Here is an 18,068-nt window from a genome sequence, read left to right as displayed (position 1 = left end):
ACTTCACTATACTTGTGTACTATGAATGAATGAAGGAATGGATGGATGGATGGATGCATGGACAAAGCATTTATTAAGTGTTTACTACGTGTGAAATACTCTGCTGCAAAACAGTCGGGGCTACAAATAGAGGTGTAAGGCAGTCCTGCTCTCAAGGAGCTCACATTCTAATGGGGGAAACAACACATATGGAAAGTTTCATCACTAAGTCAGATGGAAAAGTCCCACAGTCATTAGGGCACAGAAGCAAAGCATATGGCAATGCTCTTCTTGAATGTCATTGCCAGTGATAAAGTCATAGTTTCTTATGGTGAAGCATTTGATATTACTAAGGACTTTGGTGGTAAGAACTTTCTTTTCTAGGTCTTCAATGGCTGTGGCTATATAGCCTACAAGAGCAATGACCAAGCTGCATCTCTACAGTGGTTGCTTCCTAGGATGATGGCTGAAGGCTTTAGTCTTGCATTCAGGGTCCTGAGCTGTTTGCATCAAAGTGTGAGGTAGATAGTGGTCAAGGTGGTGGGGGTGGTGGCTTGATTTGCCTGTCACATGTTGCCAATGTCTTTCCAGGGTGCACAGTTCATTCAGCTGACTTGACTGCCATATGAGCTGCAGTTGATTGACCTTTTATGAGGGTGGTTGACCCCTTCTCTTCAGGAGTCTTTTTCCTGGATAACAGCCATGAGAAAGTCAAGAAAATTAGCCTCTGACTCTATGCTTTTACCTCTTAATGGAATGTTGTGCCTAGAAGCAACATTATAGCTCATCTACCCAAACAAATGGGAAAAAAGAGGCTAAGTAACTTTTACAATTGAGTGTCAGAACCCAAACTAAAGCTCGTATCTACTCGTTCTCCACTTCAACTCTATGTTTATTCATTCAAAAACTTTGTGTCTAAGTGTCTTGAGCAGCTAGGGGGTGTGGTGGATAGAGTACCAGTGCAGGAGTCAGGAGAACCTGAGCTCAAATCTCACCTCTGACACTTGACATTCACTAGCTGTGTGACCTTGGGCAAGTCACTTAACCCCAATTGCCTCATCCTGGGTCATCTCCAGTCATCCTGATGAATATCTGGTCACTGGATTCAGATGGCTCTGAAGGAGAAGTGAGGCTGGTGACCTGCACAGCCCTCCCTCAATCAAAACAAAGTCAAATGCAAGTCATGTCATTATTTCTCTAATGGCATGGTCTTCTTCAGCAATGAAGGATGAACACACACACATAAATCTAAGTGTCTTAAAAAGGGGGCTATTTCTTTGTATCTAAAGTGACTTTATAAATAGTTAGCACTTCATAAATGCTTGCTGAGTTAGATTACATTTTCAAGTATCATATTGGAGAGAATATAAAATCTTTAAATAAGGAAACTGAAGTTCTGAGAGGTTAAAATGACACTGATGGATATACAGCTAAGAAGTTAAGGTGGGACTCCAAAACAAAGTGTTAATATGTGGTCTAAGGAATTAAAAGGTGACCAAGAAAGGTTTCATGGAGGAGAGGACACTGGAGTTGGGGTGGGAGCCCACAAGCAGAAATACAGTAAAGTGGCCAGGTTTGGTTGAAGTATATAGATTCGAGGAGAGGAATAACATCTCAATATTCCAAGCTTCTGCTATTTCACTGGTTTGACCAACATAGACTCCAAACTGTAGTTTGCAGGTTTAAAAGGATCAATGGCTAAAAAAACAGCGTTTCAGTTCAATCAAGTTCAGTGAACCTCTTAGAAGGGAACAAAATTGGACCTTGGACAAGAGGTCCAGGATAAATATTAGTCACTGATACTTGGAGATTTTCCAGTTTGGACCTGCCAGAACTTGAGCTTAGACTCAACTTGGGCATAGACTTGGAGAACCCAAGATGCCCTCTACATTATGAGGAAACATCAGAGTCAGATTTTAGTGGCAGTTAGCAAAATCAATATCAGTTTACATTTCTGTGGCATTTTATACTTTCCAAGCATTTTAGATAACAATATTTTGTACAATTCTTGAAATAGTCTTTTGAGATTGGCATGTATTAGTTTTTTAGCTTATTTCCTCAACTTCTTATTTCAAAATAAGTTATGCCTCCATGTCTCTTCCTCATAGAGTTCATGGATTCATTTCAATGTAGGTCAAGCATCATTTCCTAAAGGAGGCCTTTCCTAATTTCTTCAGTTTGTTAATACTTTCCTAACCAAAGAAATTGCATTGCATATCTGTCCTCTATGTTTTTATACATTTGTCTGTGCACATAATGTTTTCTCCCTATGGACTATAAACTCCTTAAGGGCAGGCTCTGTTTGATTTTTATCTTTGTGCCTATAACACCTAAAATAGCACCTAACTCATAGGAGGTACTCAAGGCATCCTTATGGAATTTACCAAAAATGATTCTTTGTTATATTTCCTACCTTAGAAGCAAACCTGTGACTAGGGAAGAATGACCAGGCAGCTATGTAGTAAAGTGTGTAGAACATTAGACTTGGAGACTATAAGACCTCAGTTCAAATCCACCCTCAGATATTTGCTTAGCTACATGACATTGGGTGAGTCTCTTAACCTCTCTCAACCTCAGCTGCCTCACCTTGCAAAATAGGGATAACAACACTCTATATGGATTTGTTTTATAAATTTTGTTTGGATAGCTAGATGGAATAGTGGACAGAGTGTCAGGCCTGGGATCAGGAAGATTCATGTTCCTGAGTTCAAATCTGCTCTCAGACAGCCTGGGCAAGTGACTGAACCCTGTTTGTCTTAATTTCCTCATCTATAAAATGAGTTGGAGAAGGAAGCAGCAAACCACTCCAGTATCTTTATCAAGAAAACTCCAAATGAGATCACAGAGTCAGACACAACTGAAATGACTGAAAAACAACCACAAAATCAATTTGTCGAGAGAATCGAATAAGATAACATACCTCAAAGGTGTATCACTGTGAGCTATTATTATTTCTCCAAATCACCAAAATTTGGAGGGTTCAGAAATTTAACTCTCCTAGAAATATAGAAATAACTGAACTTGTCAACTCAATAGCAAGAGCAGTTAGTTAAAATGAGAAGTACTAGTAACTAAATCTCTCAGTAACTCAACTGAATATGTCTTAGTGATTTTCTGAACTGTTTTCACATAATGAATTAAAAAGGTAATTTGAGGTTATGTCTCACACACTTTCCCCTAGATACCAAAATTTCTAGTTATGATGCTGTTCACAAGGTTGTAAGGATAGCGCTTTGTAAAATGCAAATATTATATTATTACTAACATCTCTAGTAAACATCACCTAGAAGGGAATGTTCAATATTTCTCCTTTAGTCCAGTGTCTTGGGAATGAAGCAACAGAGATGATTAAGTCCATGGATAAAGAAGAAAATGCATAGTTTCCCATGTTGAAAGTTCTATACTATCTTGTGCATCTCTGGCTGGAATTCATTTTGATTACAGTTGCCCCAACACCAAAGGCACATACCATATAATGAAATTAGAGAAAGGAAAATAGTGGCATTCCTTCCAAGGACTGGGATGCCTATGCCTGCTGGCATTGATTTTCCCTCTTCCATAGTGATCTGGTGGCAGAGTTGGCTGGAAGCCTGGACCAGAGTCAAGAATCCCTTTAATGAATCAGAATCAGTCACAGAATCTCAGAGTTTATAGAAACCTCAGTGATCATTTAGTCTAACCCTTACTTAAAAAAGAATGTTCTCTATAACCTACCTGACACGTATTCAAGCACAGAAGCCTACAATCTCCAACAGAGTACATTCTATTTTTGAATAATTTTAATTATTAAGAAGTTATATCCCACCTCAAGCGAAAATTGTCCTTTGTTCTTGGTTCTATATTCTATGGCCAAGTAGAGCAAGTTTACTCCCTTTGTTTATTAGTCCCTATTTATTCTCTGTATAGCTTTCCTCTTATATATAGTTATTTGCATATGTCTCCCCCATTGATAGTAAGCTCCTTGAGGGCAAGTACTATCTTTTGCCTCTTTTTACACGATAGGTACTTAATAAATGTTAATTGATTAATTGTTTGAGCTATATTTTAATTAGCTCTTATTTCCCCCTGGAGTCTTCTCATCTTTCGAATAAACATGCCTACTTCCTCCAACTAATTACCATATAGCATTAACTTCAGGTCCTTTTCCATTATGGTTGCCCTCTTCTGGATGCTCACCAAAATATCAACATTCTTTAGGGCCAGGAAAAGCATATACCTGTATTCCCTTCTACTGGAGGAGGCTGAGGCTGGAGGATCATTTCAGTTTCTGACAGGGATGTGCTGGTAAATGTTCACTACTACCTCTATGGGGGTGGGAGGGGATACACTCAAGACACACTTTTAAGTTTTGTCTTCATTATTATCATGTTCTTCATTGCTTTCTTAAGTTTAGTCTGGGGTAGGGAGGACCTGCAGCCTTGAGGCCACATATAGCCTTCTAGGTCCTTGGGTGTGACCTTTTGACTGAGTCCAGGTTTTACAGAACAAATTCTTTTATTAAGGGAATTTATTCTGTGAAGTTTGGATTCACTCAAAGGGTCACACTTGAAGACCTAAAGGACCATATGTGGCTTTGAGGCCACATGTTCCCCACCCCCTGGTATAGTCAATCATCAAAACAATAAATGAAGTTGGAATTTATACCGCTTGCCAAGTGCAAATACTCACATTGAAAATTTCACAATTGACCTGTTATGAACAATTGACCTAGTACACTCCTGATTGGAAGTCCTGAGATGCAGTAGGGCTAAAACTGATTCATTGTGTGCACTAAGTTTAGCACAGAAAACCATAAGGCTGCCTAAAGATGAAGGAATCACACCAAGTCAGAAAAATGGAGGAGGTACAAACTTCCAGGCAGATCATTATTGGGATCAGCCTGGGGGTACGCTGGAGAATGCTTTTATCTGCTGGGAAGAGTGACTGTTAAATTTTTAGTGTGTGCATGTACACCTCTGCCGGTGCTATACATCAGGGCTTGATTTATCATATTGTTCACTTTCTAGATTTAAGAAAGTGTGACGAAAATGTCAATATTGAAGATTAAATTTAAAATCACGAGACCTGTTTATTAAACATTTACCAAAACAACCCTAGATCACACTTATGAGTGTCCGCTGCACTGACAGCCTTGGTAAGATAGGTGGGGGCTCAGTTCCAGAAAACAAACAAAGCAACACAGCTCATCCATAAGCAATGTCCTCTTGAAATGTGATGCCTACAATTAAATGTAATACTCCAGATATGATCTGACCACGGCATGGAGTAGAGTGACTATCTCTTCTCTGATATGGCCTCTATACCCCTCTTAACGCAGCCTAAGATCGCATTAGTTTTTTTGTCTCCATTTCACATTGTTGACTCAGGGTAAGCTTGTAGTCCATCCAAAATCTCACATTTCCTTCAAATGGCTGTCCTGTCTTGCTTACCCAATGTTATATTTAGGAGTTTGTTTAAATTCAAATGTAAGAACCTTTGCCTCTTTAAATGTTATCATTTTTGTTAAGGTCAATGACCTTAACCTTTCAAGATATTTTTCACTCTTAACTGTATCATCTTTGTGTTCTCTCTCTCTCTCTCTCTCTCTCTCTCTCTCTCTCTCTCTCTCTCTCTCTCTCTCTCTCTCTCTCTCTCTCTCTCTCTCCCCCTCTCTCTCTCTCCTTCCTCTCTCTGTCTCTGTCTCTCTCTGTCTCTGTCTCTATCTCTCTCTGTCACTGTCTATCTCTGTCTCTCTGTCTCTGTCTGTCTGTCTGTCTCTGCCTCTCTCTGTCTCTGTCTCTATCTCTCTCTGTCTGTCGCTGTCTATCTCTGTCTCTCTGTCTCTATCTCTCTGTCTCTGTGTCTCTGGCCCTTTCCCTCTCCCTCTCTCTCTTCTCTCTCTCTCTCTCTCTCTCTCTCTCTCTCTCTCTCTCTCTCTCTCTCTCTCTCTCTCTCTCTCTCCCCCCCCCCCCGCTTCCACATACCCTTCCACTCAAAATCTAGATGACTCTTTACAGAGGAATGAGAATGGGAAGGTTTAACTTTAGGGATACCAACACATGTAGAACTTTCTTTTGCAGTTAGATAAAGAAGTAATCTTGAGACCACGGGACCCAGAACATCAGCCTACAGAAAATCCATGTTTCTGCCAAACAATCGATGGCAAGTCCGAAGTGGACAGTCAATTAAGAATTGCAAGAGCTAGTGTTGCTGGCTTAGGTGGGGGTAGTGGGGAGGCCCCTTCAGTAAACAACGCTGAGAATTTTCTCTGAGCATATTCAAGTATTAAGGAGAGTCTATCAAGAATGACTGTTCTTCCTCTTCAGAGCCCTTCTTTCTAGGTCATGCCCCCAGGAGCCTGTCTTTTGTTGGTTTTGATTGGTCCTTATTCTTAACTGACTCATCCCTTCTAACTTCCCAAGTAGCTGAATATAGTGGTTGGACTTAAGGGCTATGCTTTTAAAGAGCCTGGAGTTTAACTTCAGATGGAGCTGTTCTAAGCCAGAACCAGCTTATACCTGATCCAGTGGTTCCATTTTGAGATTTGAACCAAATGAGGTACTCCTACACTAGCTAAATTTTTCACAAAAGGACATTCACTTAGCAAAATCATGATTCAGTTGGGTACCACCCCGCTTCACATTTGCCCTGGTGACATGCCTGTTTAGAATCCCCAAGGCTGAGGAATACCACACACACACACACACACACACACACACACACACACACACACACACACACACACACACACATTCTTCCTGCATTGGACTTTTATGTTGACATGACCAGAAATCTACATGGAAGGTTTGAGTCTTATTCCCCGGAAACAATTAAATCTGGAGAGGATTCTTTTACCATTTATAGAAAAACTAGCCAACTCTCCATGAATTAGTAAATATTGCTCCAATCACAGGGGCCATTCTGTCTCTGAAGATGTGAGGTATACATTCTCAAATTCACCTTGCTATTATCTGTCTTACCTGCTCTGTACCGAGCTCCTTCTTAAGTTACATACCCTGAAGGTTACACACTCATGCAAAGGTCAACTTAGCTGTACACAGAATTGATAGTTTTATACATGCTCTAATATAATTACTCATCAGGGATAGTATAGAGCAATTATACTCTCTCTAGAAGTTTGGACTAGACAGACTCTGAGAACACATACTTGAGATGGACCAACGATACATTGGGCGACAGAATCGTATTTTAAAAATTTTTGACTTACTAAGAGCATTGGATTGAATCTAACAAGATACAATTCAATAGAGATAAATACAAAGGTGTATCCTTTGGTTTAAAAATCTAACTTCCCAAGTTCAGTATATAGCTAGACAATAAAAAACATAGGGGTTTTAGTGAACTGCAATTTCAACATGTCAACAATATAACATCCAAGAAAACTAATACAATCTTCGACTGTATTTTTCCCTTTTAGATAATATTTTTATTTTATTATTACATATAAAGAAAAAATTGAATTCATTTTTAAAACAATTTTGAATTCCAAATTGTTTCCCTCCCTCGCCTCTCCTTTTCCTGAGATGGAAAACAATTTGATCCAAATTATGTATATGCAATCATGTAAAGCATATTTCCATATTAGTCATGCTGTGAAAGAAGAAACAGACCAAAAGAAGAAAATGATGAAAAAAATAAAGTGAAAATACTATGCTTTGATCTGCATTCAGACTCCTTCAGTGTGCATAGTATTTTCTATCATGAGTCCTTTGGAACTTAATCTTAAACTATATTAAGAGAAGCAAAACACACAAGGATAAGGAAAACCAACCAGCATGATGAGGAGCCAGATAATGAAATATCTTGAGATTATTATCATCCTCATCATTATCATAGCTGACATTTACATAGCATTTACTGGGTGCCAGACACCAGCACTTTACAATGACTAACTCCACATAACTCTGGAAGATAGGTACTATTATTACTCTCATTTTACAGATGGGGAAACTGAGGCAAGCAGATGCCTAGCATCACATATGGCTAGTGTCTGAGCCCAGATTTGAACTCTGGTCTTCCTGACTTCAGACCCTATGGAATCACTGTGCCATCTACATGCCATTTTTAGGATGATATTTTTATAGGGCTCAGTCAATGGAAAGGAATACCTTTATTGTGGAGAAGATTTAGAGGCATATGATATATTCTTCAAGTATTTGAAGGATTGTCTTTTTGGAAGAGTTGTTCTGCTTTACTGTAAGGGCAAAACTGTCCACTGAGGTCCCTTCCAGTTCCGAAATTCTGTGAGTTTGTGATCCTTCTCATTCTAACATTCTGTTTCCACATTTCACCTCATTCTCTAGGGTTTAGCTTTAAATCATATCTCATACAGTGGAGTAGAGAATAAAGGAGGATTCATCAGAGTTCTTAGAGCTCAAATAAACCTTAGAGATAAATCTAGCACAGCTCCCTCATTTTACTGGTAAGGATAATCAGGTTTAGAGAATTGAACTGACTTTTCCCAGGTAATATAGTGAATGAATACCACATATCACAGCTGGTATTCAAAGGTACTTTTTTGAGGGGGGGGGGGTTGCTTGTTCATTTTCCTCCAAAATCAGTGCTCTTTGACTTTTTCCAAGTATCATTTTCTCCTTGATTTTCTTGATCCTTTCAGCTGCTGGTGCCCTCCCTACTATATTTATTTACATTTAAATGCATATACTTATGTTCTTGCCCCCCCTTTAAAATATTAGATCTTTTTGAATAAAGAGTATGTTTGTATTTTCTGAGCCTGGTACAGGGCCTGGCACACAATAGGTGCCTAAAAAAGTACTCTTGATTGATTAACTACCCTGCTTTTCAGTGGGGAAGAGGATGGTTCAGGAAGTTTTACTAGAGAGGAGAGGAAGTTGAGAGCATGATAGACTTCTTTGGTCTGAGAAGGATGCCATAGCTCTGAGATGAAACATTTAAAGAAGGTCCAAGTGTTCTGGGTGCTTTAGATGAATGAGGAGGCACAAAATGGAGAAAAGGAAACAGAGGATGGTCATGCAAGACAAGTTTTGACTACTTCACAGTATTGTCTTAGATGGACACCACCTGAGTTAAATCAAGGTATTGGCCAGGGTTTATGTAAAACACTGTTTACATCCTCTAGAAATCCCATAATGAAAGATTCTCATGATACCTAGTACAACATTGCCTTCCCCTCCCCATCCCCAAGTATGTGCTCAGCAGATACTGACTGACCATGAAAGGAGATAGAACTTAAATACAGGGACTCTACCAAGTCTGATGCTTGCGTGGGAAGGTGCTAGATCACTTCTGACTCAGAAAATACCCTCTCTGGCTTATAGGCAAATGGAATCATATTAATTTTCTGAGATAAAATCTTGAAATTAAACTAAATTCATATTGCACATACACCAAAAAGTCAAGCAGGACCTCAGACTTAGACTTTTTTCTCCCCTTTTATCTCTAGGAGGGTGGCTACTTCAAAGATGCAGTCCAAGATGTTTCAATAGACAGCCCTGAAACATGACTGAAAGGAAGGAAGGGCACAAGGATGGGGAGTTTTCTGGCCAAATTCTATCCCACCCAAGTCTTTCCCCAGGTTACCTGCAGCTATAGGAATTCCTAAAGCACAGATCTGATCATGATATACTCCCAGCTCAATAATCTCCCATGGCTCCCTAGGGCATCCAGAATCAAATATCGATTCCTCTGTTTGGAATTTAAAGATCTTCACAATCTGAGCCCAGCCTACCCTTATAGGCTCATTAGAAGTTACTCTTCTTAATGCACCATATAGTCTATCCAAACCGACCTTCTAGCAGATCCTAGTACCTATCTCCCTCCTTTGTATTTACTTTATGTAATTTGTGTATACTCCTGAAAAGGAGCAAGTGAAGTAAGGAAATTTCCAAATTTAAGGATGATTTTAATTCATGCCTATTAGAGGCAGTAGGTGGCATAGCAGATCAGGAAGAATTGAAATTAAATCCAGTTCCAAATTCTAACTATGTGATGCTGTCAAGTCGCTTAATCTTTCTCAGCCTCAGTTCCCTTATGTGTTAAACTAGGATAATAATAGCACTTCACAGGATTGTTGAATGGATCAAATGAGATCACATAAAAAGCCCTTTGGAAACTTTAAAGAGTTACATAAATGCCAAGCATTTGCTTTTTGCATGATGGATAAGGAAGGTCAACAGGTGGTCACTTAACTCCTCTGAAACCTCACTTTTCTCAGTCTGAAAAATGGGGATGATAATATTTGTATTATCTGCTTCAGCAGGTTATTGGGAGGTTTAAATATGATATCACAAAAATATTAGGTAAATATCAGCTGCTGTAACACGGTGCTTCAGGAAAAAAGTGAACCGCACTGTATCCACAGACACTTCAAGCTGATTTGCATTTCCCTGGATATTAAAATGAAAATAATTTTCTATATAAGATTCAAGAGATGGAGGGTCTATAGACTCTTCCAAAGAATGTCTTGAGGATGCTTTAATATTTTAATAATACCTTCTTGCATGCTTTCAAAAGCTTCTTGGAAAAAAGAATACCAAAAAAGGGAAATTGAAAAAAAATCTCGATACTGGCATAAAACCATTTCAGGCATTATAAATGACCTAATTGCCCCCTTTTTGCCTCATGGAACTGTGGAGGTTTGTTGAAAGAAATTGCTTCCATGTTTTTCCTTTTAGACCTATGAGGCTCACATATATTACATATTTAACACTGCTGTAAAAATTTCATTTTGGCTCAACTGGTTCCATTTACCTGGGGGCAGCGTGGGAAATGAGATCCTATCTGTGGATGAAGGGATGGCTCAAAGGGATGGCACAGCAGCGATAGCCAGACTGTTAGGGCAGCAGGCAGGAGACAGGCCTACTCAATGGGAAAGGGTAATTCTGCTTTCAGAGATGAGCATCATGATTTATTGGGATGGAAAGAATCTTGGCTTCTTACTCATTCAGATATGAATTTTCCCAGATTTTTATCAGTGTACAACTTGGTAGCTGAAACAAGAATTCATATTCAAGCATGTGAATTCTACAGAGATTAGAGGCTGTTTTCATCAACTGGAGAAGAGTTTACTTAAAATAGTAAATTCCCTTCCCTTTTTTCCTTTACTTGGATTTTCAGGCACTGGACTTAGAGTTAGGAAACTGGGATTCTACCAGCTCTCACATTTTTTAGCTAAGCAACCCTGAGGAAGTTATTCTATTTCCTTCAACTTTGTTTATTTTTTGCAAAACAGGTATAATACTTCTTGCATGACCCACTCCATGGGATTGTTGTGAGGAAGATACTTTTGTAATGCTTGAAGAACTATATAAATATGCATCACAATCACATACAATCTAGGTCCTCCTGCTCCAGAATTATGAGTAATATAAAGTCCAGGTGTAATCATACCAATAATAATTCTGTAGCCCTTCGTATGTGCCAGGTACTATGGTAAGTGCTTAATAATTATTATCTTATTTGATCCCCACAACCACCCTAAGAGGTAAGTTCTATTATGATCCTATTTTTTTAATAGATGAGAAGGCTGAAACAGACAATGACTTGCCCATGGTCACACAGATAGTAAGTCCTGACTCTAGGCCCAGGAAACTTTATCCCCTGTAGCAGCAGAACTATTAAAGAACCAGATCAGTTGCTACTTCATGGGTGTGGTGGGGCAGGGAAGTGGCATAAAATTCAAAGATTAATGCCTGTAATGATGGCCTGGGATCATCAAAACACTTAAATAAATTGTGTATAATATGTTCTTTTTAGGAAGTCAGAGAAATTCTAGAAATATTTGCATCCATATTGATTCATTAAAAGAAAAAAGCTTGTATTTTAAGGGGGTAAACTCTTAAATATGTGGGAAAATAGAGATGTTTCCTTAATCTTGCTTGAAGAGTCCCAACCACTTATGGGTATATGGTGGCTGACTTGTTAGAAAACAACTCCTCCTTGAATCATCAATCAGATCCTGCAACTAGCACAGGGCAAAGTTTTACCCCAAAAGCATTAACATGCAAAGTGTCATATTCTTCCCAGAATGAAAAGAGGCCACCTGCCATCTCCAAACCTCACTTCACAGTACTCCAGAGGCACTCCAAATGTCACTCTTGGGACTCCATCTCTATGCCTACAGCCTGCTTTTCCAACCAAACCCCCAAAAAAAACAAGGGTGGGACTTCCTAAAGGATGCATCACCACCTGTCAGTGGAACTGAACTTGTGAAGGAGCTCTTCTCTCTCCTACCACACAGACTACGTCCAAGTGCAACTAACCACTCATAGGACTCTCCTCCAATGGTAATGTCTTCCTAAAACACCCCTTCCACTCCCAAATGAATTTTCCTTGGGTACCATTTCACCTTATGACAACTCTGACTTAAGTTCTTTTGTAGGGCGTATCTTCCAGTCATTTTGCTTCAGGACCACAGTTGACTAGCCTGAGGAAGGTCACAGTTGGGGTTGTTCCAAAAAGGCTCTGTTCGAAGGAATAAAGATATAACATGTCTAATAGAAATAGCATCACAGATTTCTGGATGATTTTGGTGATTTCTCCTACTGGATTCCCTCCAAGTAATAGGAATGCCACTCTCTTATGGTCTTTTGCTAGATTTTAACTACCATTCCCCTGGATCTATTTTCAATCTTCCTTTTGAAAGAGGATAGAAAGTACCATGTCCAATAAGGGAGAATCTTCATCTGGAACTTAGCTATTCTAAAAACTTCTAAGGAGATTGAAGAAGGCTGTGAGGTAATAAAGGAGGTAAGAGTCTATCCTTTAAGGGCAGATAGAAGGGTCAGTAGATAAAGCATGGAATTTGGAGTCAGGAGACTTGTGGTCAAATCCTATCCTCAAACACTTAGCTGTGTAATCCTGTGCAAGTCATTCAGCTCTCTGTGCATCAGTTTTCACATCTGTCAAATGGGGATGATAACAGCATCTGCCTCAAATGTGAGGGTCAAATTCTTTACGTAAAGTGATTTGTACCTTTAAGTTCTATTTAAATATACTATTAGTAGTTGTATTAAGGTGCTTCAATAGATCTGTGATTTCAACAATTCAGATACTCCTTCCAAGATGACAAACTACACCTCATCCATTCCTCATCCTATGGCCTACTATAAACCTGACATTAAGGGTTTATGTTTTTGCAGACCTTTTATACCTATCAGAGTAACTAACCAACTGGAGTCATTCATTTGTTTCTCATTACATGACTAGCTAACCTCCTTTTCTCATTACAAATTTCATGAATGATATTCATTATACAAGTTCTGGCACAGAAATCAAGGTCGGCAATAATCTGCTTGGGCTCACCATCAGTCTTTGCATTACCCTTTGAGTCACTCCCAATTTTGGTGTTCTTTGATTGAAAACCAGACACCATCGAGGAGAGAACATATTTCAACACTTTCATGGATCTTTGATCTCATTGTTGAAGGAAGATTATTTCCTAAAGCAATGCAGATAAGTAACCCATCCATAACACCTCCAGCATATTCCTTATCCATGATTTTCTAGAAAATCTTGGCAGGGAATCTCTTCAATGAGCCACAAGAATGGTTTATACATGAAGATGGGTTTTTTTCAGCAAATAACATCTTTATAGTAATGCAGCTGACCCAAAGTTATAGAGAATACAAAATCTATATCTATTGCACAATAATTTTTAAAAAGATTAAAAAAAATACTTGGTAGAATAAAATATAGCCTAAAGTCTTTCCTCAAATGTTTTCTACATATTAAAATCATATAAGATTCCATGCCACATGCAATCATACAGTGAATTCAATAACTCATTTAGTATCAATATCAAATGAGGTAGCTATATGCTCACCAAAAGTGTTCAGTAGTGTCATGGAGAATATCCTGGATGAAACTGAAATAAAAAAGAATAAATATTGATGACATAGTTCTGCAGATTTTTGCCTTAAATGATGTGTTGATTGAATTAATCCTTCTGACTTCAAAGCTTTCTCAAATTCATATATACATGTTTGTGTGTATACATATATACACATATGTGTATTTATGTATGTATGTACGCATATACACAAAAGACATCAGCCTAACAATCTAGCTACAGTAGAAGAATAAAATGGATGTTTCCCCATCCTAATTTATCTGTTGCTATTGAGGGCACAGGGATGTACACAGAGATGAGGAGGTTGATACATGGATTACTAGAGTTAGCTCAGTGTTTAGGAGGCTCCGAAAGAAAGTGTGGGAGAGAAGAGGTATAAGCGAACATCATCTGCAAGCCAAAAGTTACTCACCACCTCTTCTTCTCTGTTGCTCTTGGCTTATAGCCTTTTCAAGTTAGTTTACCATTCGTGTGGAAGCTGACTTTGATACCATTTTTGTCCTCATTGAAGACATCTGACAAGATTGTGGAAAGCATTACTCTGAAAAGCATGCTACATAGTACAATGAATAGAATGCCAAGCCTGGGGTTAGGAAGATCTGAGTTCAAATTGGGTCTCAGCCACTTACTAGCTATGTAAGGCTGGGCAAGTCATTTAACGTCTTCCTTAGTTTCCTCTACTGGAAAACAGGGATAATACCAGCACTTTTCTCTCACAAGGTTACTGAGGGATTCAAATGAGTTAATATTTACTAAAAAAAAAAAAAAAAAAAAAAAAGCTCTTAGCACAGTGCCTACCACATGGTAGGTGCTACATATATGATTCTTCCCTTCTCTCTGCAATTCCCTCTAATTGAAACTCTGTGTGTCTTGTACATGCATTGTTGTTTCACACTGTCTACTGCCATTAAAATGTGAATATCTTGAGGGCAGAGATCATCTAATTTTTTTTTTGTTTTTATCCCCATTGCTTGGGAGAGTGCCTGGCAGATAGTAAATATTTAATAAATGCTTATTGATTGAGTGAAGGAGAGGAATATGGAATAAAGCTAAAAAGGTAGCATGAGAACAAAATGTGATATCCTAGATTTTTACTGCCCACCAAATAAACTTTTTAGAAGAAATATCAATAGCAATCAACACGAGGAAAGAGTTTGACTTTGATATGGGAGAAAATGGTTTCAAATCTGATCTCTGACTCTTATTACCCATGTGACCCATACTGGGTCTCAGTCTCCTTGTCTATAAAACGTGAGGTTCCTTCTCTCCCTATACTTATGAATCCATGATTCCCACAAGGAGCAGCACAGTCTTTTTCAACATTGATTAATGCATATTATCTCTTCTACTTGTCTTTCATTCATCAAGGTCACTAAGTGATTACTGTTTCATTTCTTCCTGAACCTTTTTCTCCCATGGGAATAGATTTCCTTTGAAGGCAATGAGAGGTTTGCATTGTCTAAATGCATTTTCTCTAAAACTTTAAGGAAATCTAAGAAGCTTAGCATTATCCCTACTTCTCCCTATCCTTTCCACTCTCCTTTTCCCAACATAGTCTATCATGTTTTATTTTTTTTCTTTTTGACATGGCCTTGACTCTATGGAACTTTGTTTGTTCTGGTTGATTTTCATCAAGAAATATTAACGTGACACTGTTCTGTTGAACTCTAAATAAAAGCGACAGCTTTTGAGAAGGCAGTGGTGAAGAAGAAAAAAATAATATTTTACTTTTTAAATCAAGTCTGACTTTAGCCCATCATGGTGTGAGGTTTGCATCAGATTACTTAAAAAACATAACAATGCCCTTTCTTTACCCCAAAGACCATCATATTTCTTAATATGGCAAAGGAGAAAATAGAAACAACGACTTTCTTTCCTCTACGGGTTGAGAAGGCGCCAGTACACTATCTGGGAGCAGCAGGAAGCAGTGCACTCCAGTGATCTGGGGACAGTTTCAGTTGTTTGGTAAACCTTCTTCATAATGGCAGTCTTGTTATTGTTCTATATTTTTCTTAGCTCATCAAAGACTTGCTCCTTGTTTCCCTTGTCCTTGAAGCTAGTGGCTAAAGGTTATTATTAGCTCATTCGTCCTTTATCTCCCCTGATGCCTCAGATTCCCCAGCCTACCCTCTGATCATATCGCCTTTACTTCTTTGCTCTATTTTGCTTAGACCAAGAATGCTCTGCTCTGAAATATAAAGTTGTAGGCTTCTCATTGTAGATGTTAGCATAGTGTTCTCCCGTGTACCTAGTGAAGGTCAGTTTTTCCAAGTATCATTTTAATGTCTTCGGTATGAATATTAAACTTTAATGTACAACATCTAGACTTAATATGACACCTCTTTCAAGGGAGTCAGCAGACTTTAAGGCTCTCATCCCATTAATATATACAATGGTCTCATAAAATTGGCTTTACCCTTATTTTAAAATAAGGGAAAACAATACTCTTGAGAAGCAATGCCATGATAAAGTTTATCCAGTGAATAAGGGACCACATTGGGTAGGTGAATGAAGCAGTGAAGTGACTCAGAAAGTGCATTATGCAGGGCAATAATGGAAGTCAGAGGACAATTTCCCTTCAGTGTGATATGGAAATTGCTCTAAAATTACATTGTTAGGAAATCTCATGGGAGCTGCCACCCATCACATCATGGTGCTTGCAAGTAATTGTCAAAAAACTGCAACCCACAAAAGGACACCCTCCCAAAAAAATTGACATTTGAATTAAAAAAGGGAGAACTTTGGACCAAATTGGATTCCATGTAAATTTAGAGCCTAAAAATGTAGTCACTCTCAAGCAAATGCAAGAAGCTAGGAAGATTAAGAAGGTTCTTGATGGACTGATCTCCTTCTATAGGTCTCTCTACTTCATGTTACTTGTGTAGCCAGAAAGAAGAAGAAAAAACCCTTTATCAAGAAGTCAACCAAAACAAATACTCTCATTTAATTTGACCTATTATGTCAACCAGAATTAGTTCTTAGATACGAGAATCATTGTTGCAGGAAGATGATTTATTACATGGACCTGTGAGTAAATGTAAGGCCCAAGAATAAGAATCAGGACCAAAAGTTACACAAAATAGAACTCTTCTCCTCAATCCAAAAAAAAAGAAAAGAAAAAGAAATGGATCAAACGCTAACTGATTCCTCAGTCACCTTGAAAATATCCCTGCAAAAGAATAAAATATTTAGCGTTACTCAAATCCTTCAGCGAACCATGGCAGCAAAACAATTCTTAAATCTAGAGAGGTCTAGAGCTGGAAAGAGGATAACTTTACAGATTACACTTCAGGCATCTTTTTTGAAAGGGAAAAACTTCCATGAAGCATTAGAGGTCATACTTTTGCCCCAAGAGCAATTAAAGGAATTAGATGAAAAAACTATTAGGTCTAGCGAAGCAAATGTCCAACATGTCCTAAAAGACATAAAAGGGATAAGATCTCTAAAAAAGTTTGTTTCGTCATGAGACAACCTGGACCTGATGGACTATGTAACTGAATATTGGGCTAAGCTCTATGCGATTGATTGGAAGACATAATAGAAACCAAAATCATTTATCCAGAGCACATGTGACAACCCTTCACAAGTGGTAGTATATACTGGGGGCATTAACAACAATGTCAGTTATTGAGGTTCAATATTATTTAATTGTGGCGGTCTACAAAACAGGGAAATACTCATATGCATTTCATGGACTCAGAGCTCTGTTCCCAATACTGGTCCAAATGGCTACTTTGACTAGAAAAATATACAGGAAAAGAAATAAAAAACAAATTACTTTTAATTCAGACTAGAATACAGGATACTGTTCCAGGCCAGTTTACACTTTCTCACAGTTTTGGGGAAAGGATACTTCAGAAATTTAGTGACTCTGTGATCTCATTGGTGGGGGTACTCCCTCCAACTCATTCACCCTTTTGTTATCTAATAAAATCTAAAAGTGGCAATGCTTAAATGTCGGGGTTTTTTATATTGCTAATGACTGCCACATTATCAGCAGCAAAGATAGCACTGATTTTTAATTGTGAAAACATGGCACTATAGTCAGTTTACCGCAACTGAAATGAATGAAAACTAGAAGAGTTTTCAGTTAAAGAACTGCCCATCAATACCAAAAAACCCAGCTGTATTACTTTGTCTTGTATTAATGTGACAATCATTACTTCCCCAAAAAGAAAGAAAGTAGATTGAACAAAGGTTATTCTAGTTATTCTTGGACTATGTTATAAAACTTTTATATCATTTTAATTCTGAGAAT

General features: G+C 38.3%; 1 pseudogene; it reads left to right on the top strand.

Moving 5' to 3' along the window:
* Window positions 1-16,591: 16,591 nt before the first annotated feature.
* On the top strand, window positions 16,592-17,764 carry LOC140519149 (mitochondrial genome maintenance exonuclease 1 pseudogene; annotated as a pseudogene).
* The last annotated feature ends 304 nt before the right edge of the window (window positions 17,765-18,068 follow it).

Source organism: Notamacropus eugenii, chromosome 1 (assembly GCF_028372415.1).
Source record: "Notamacropus eugenii isolate mMacEug1 chromosome 1, mMacEug1.pri_v2, whole genome shotgun sequence".
NCBI lineage: Eukaryota > Metazoa > Chordata > Mammalia > Diprotodontia > Macropodidae > Notamacropus > Notamacropus eugenii.
This window is presented reverse-complemented; position numbering and strand designations above follow the sequence as displayed.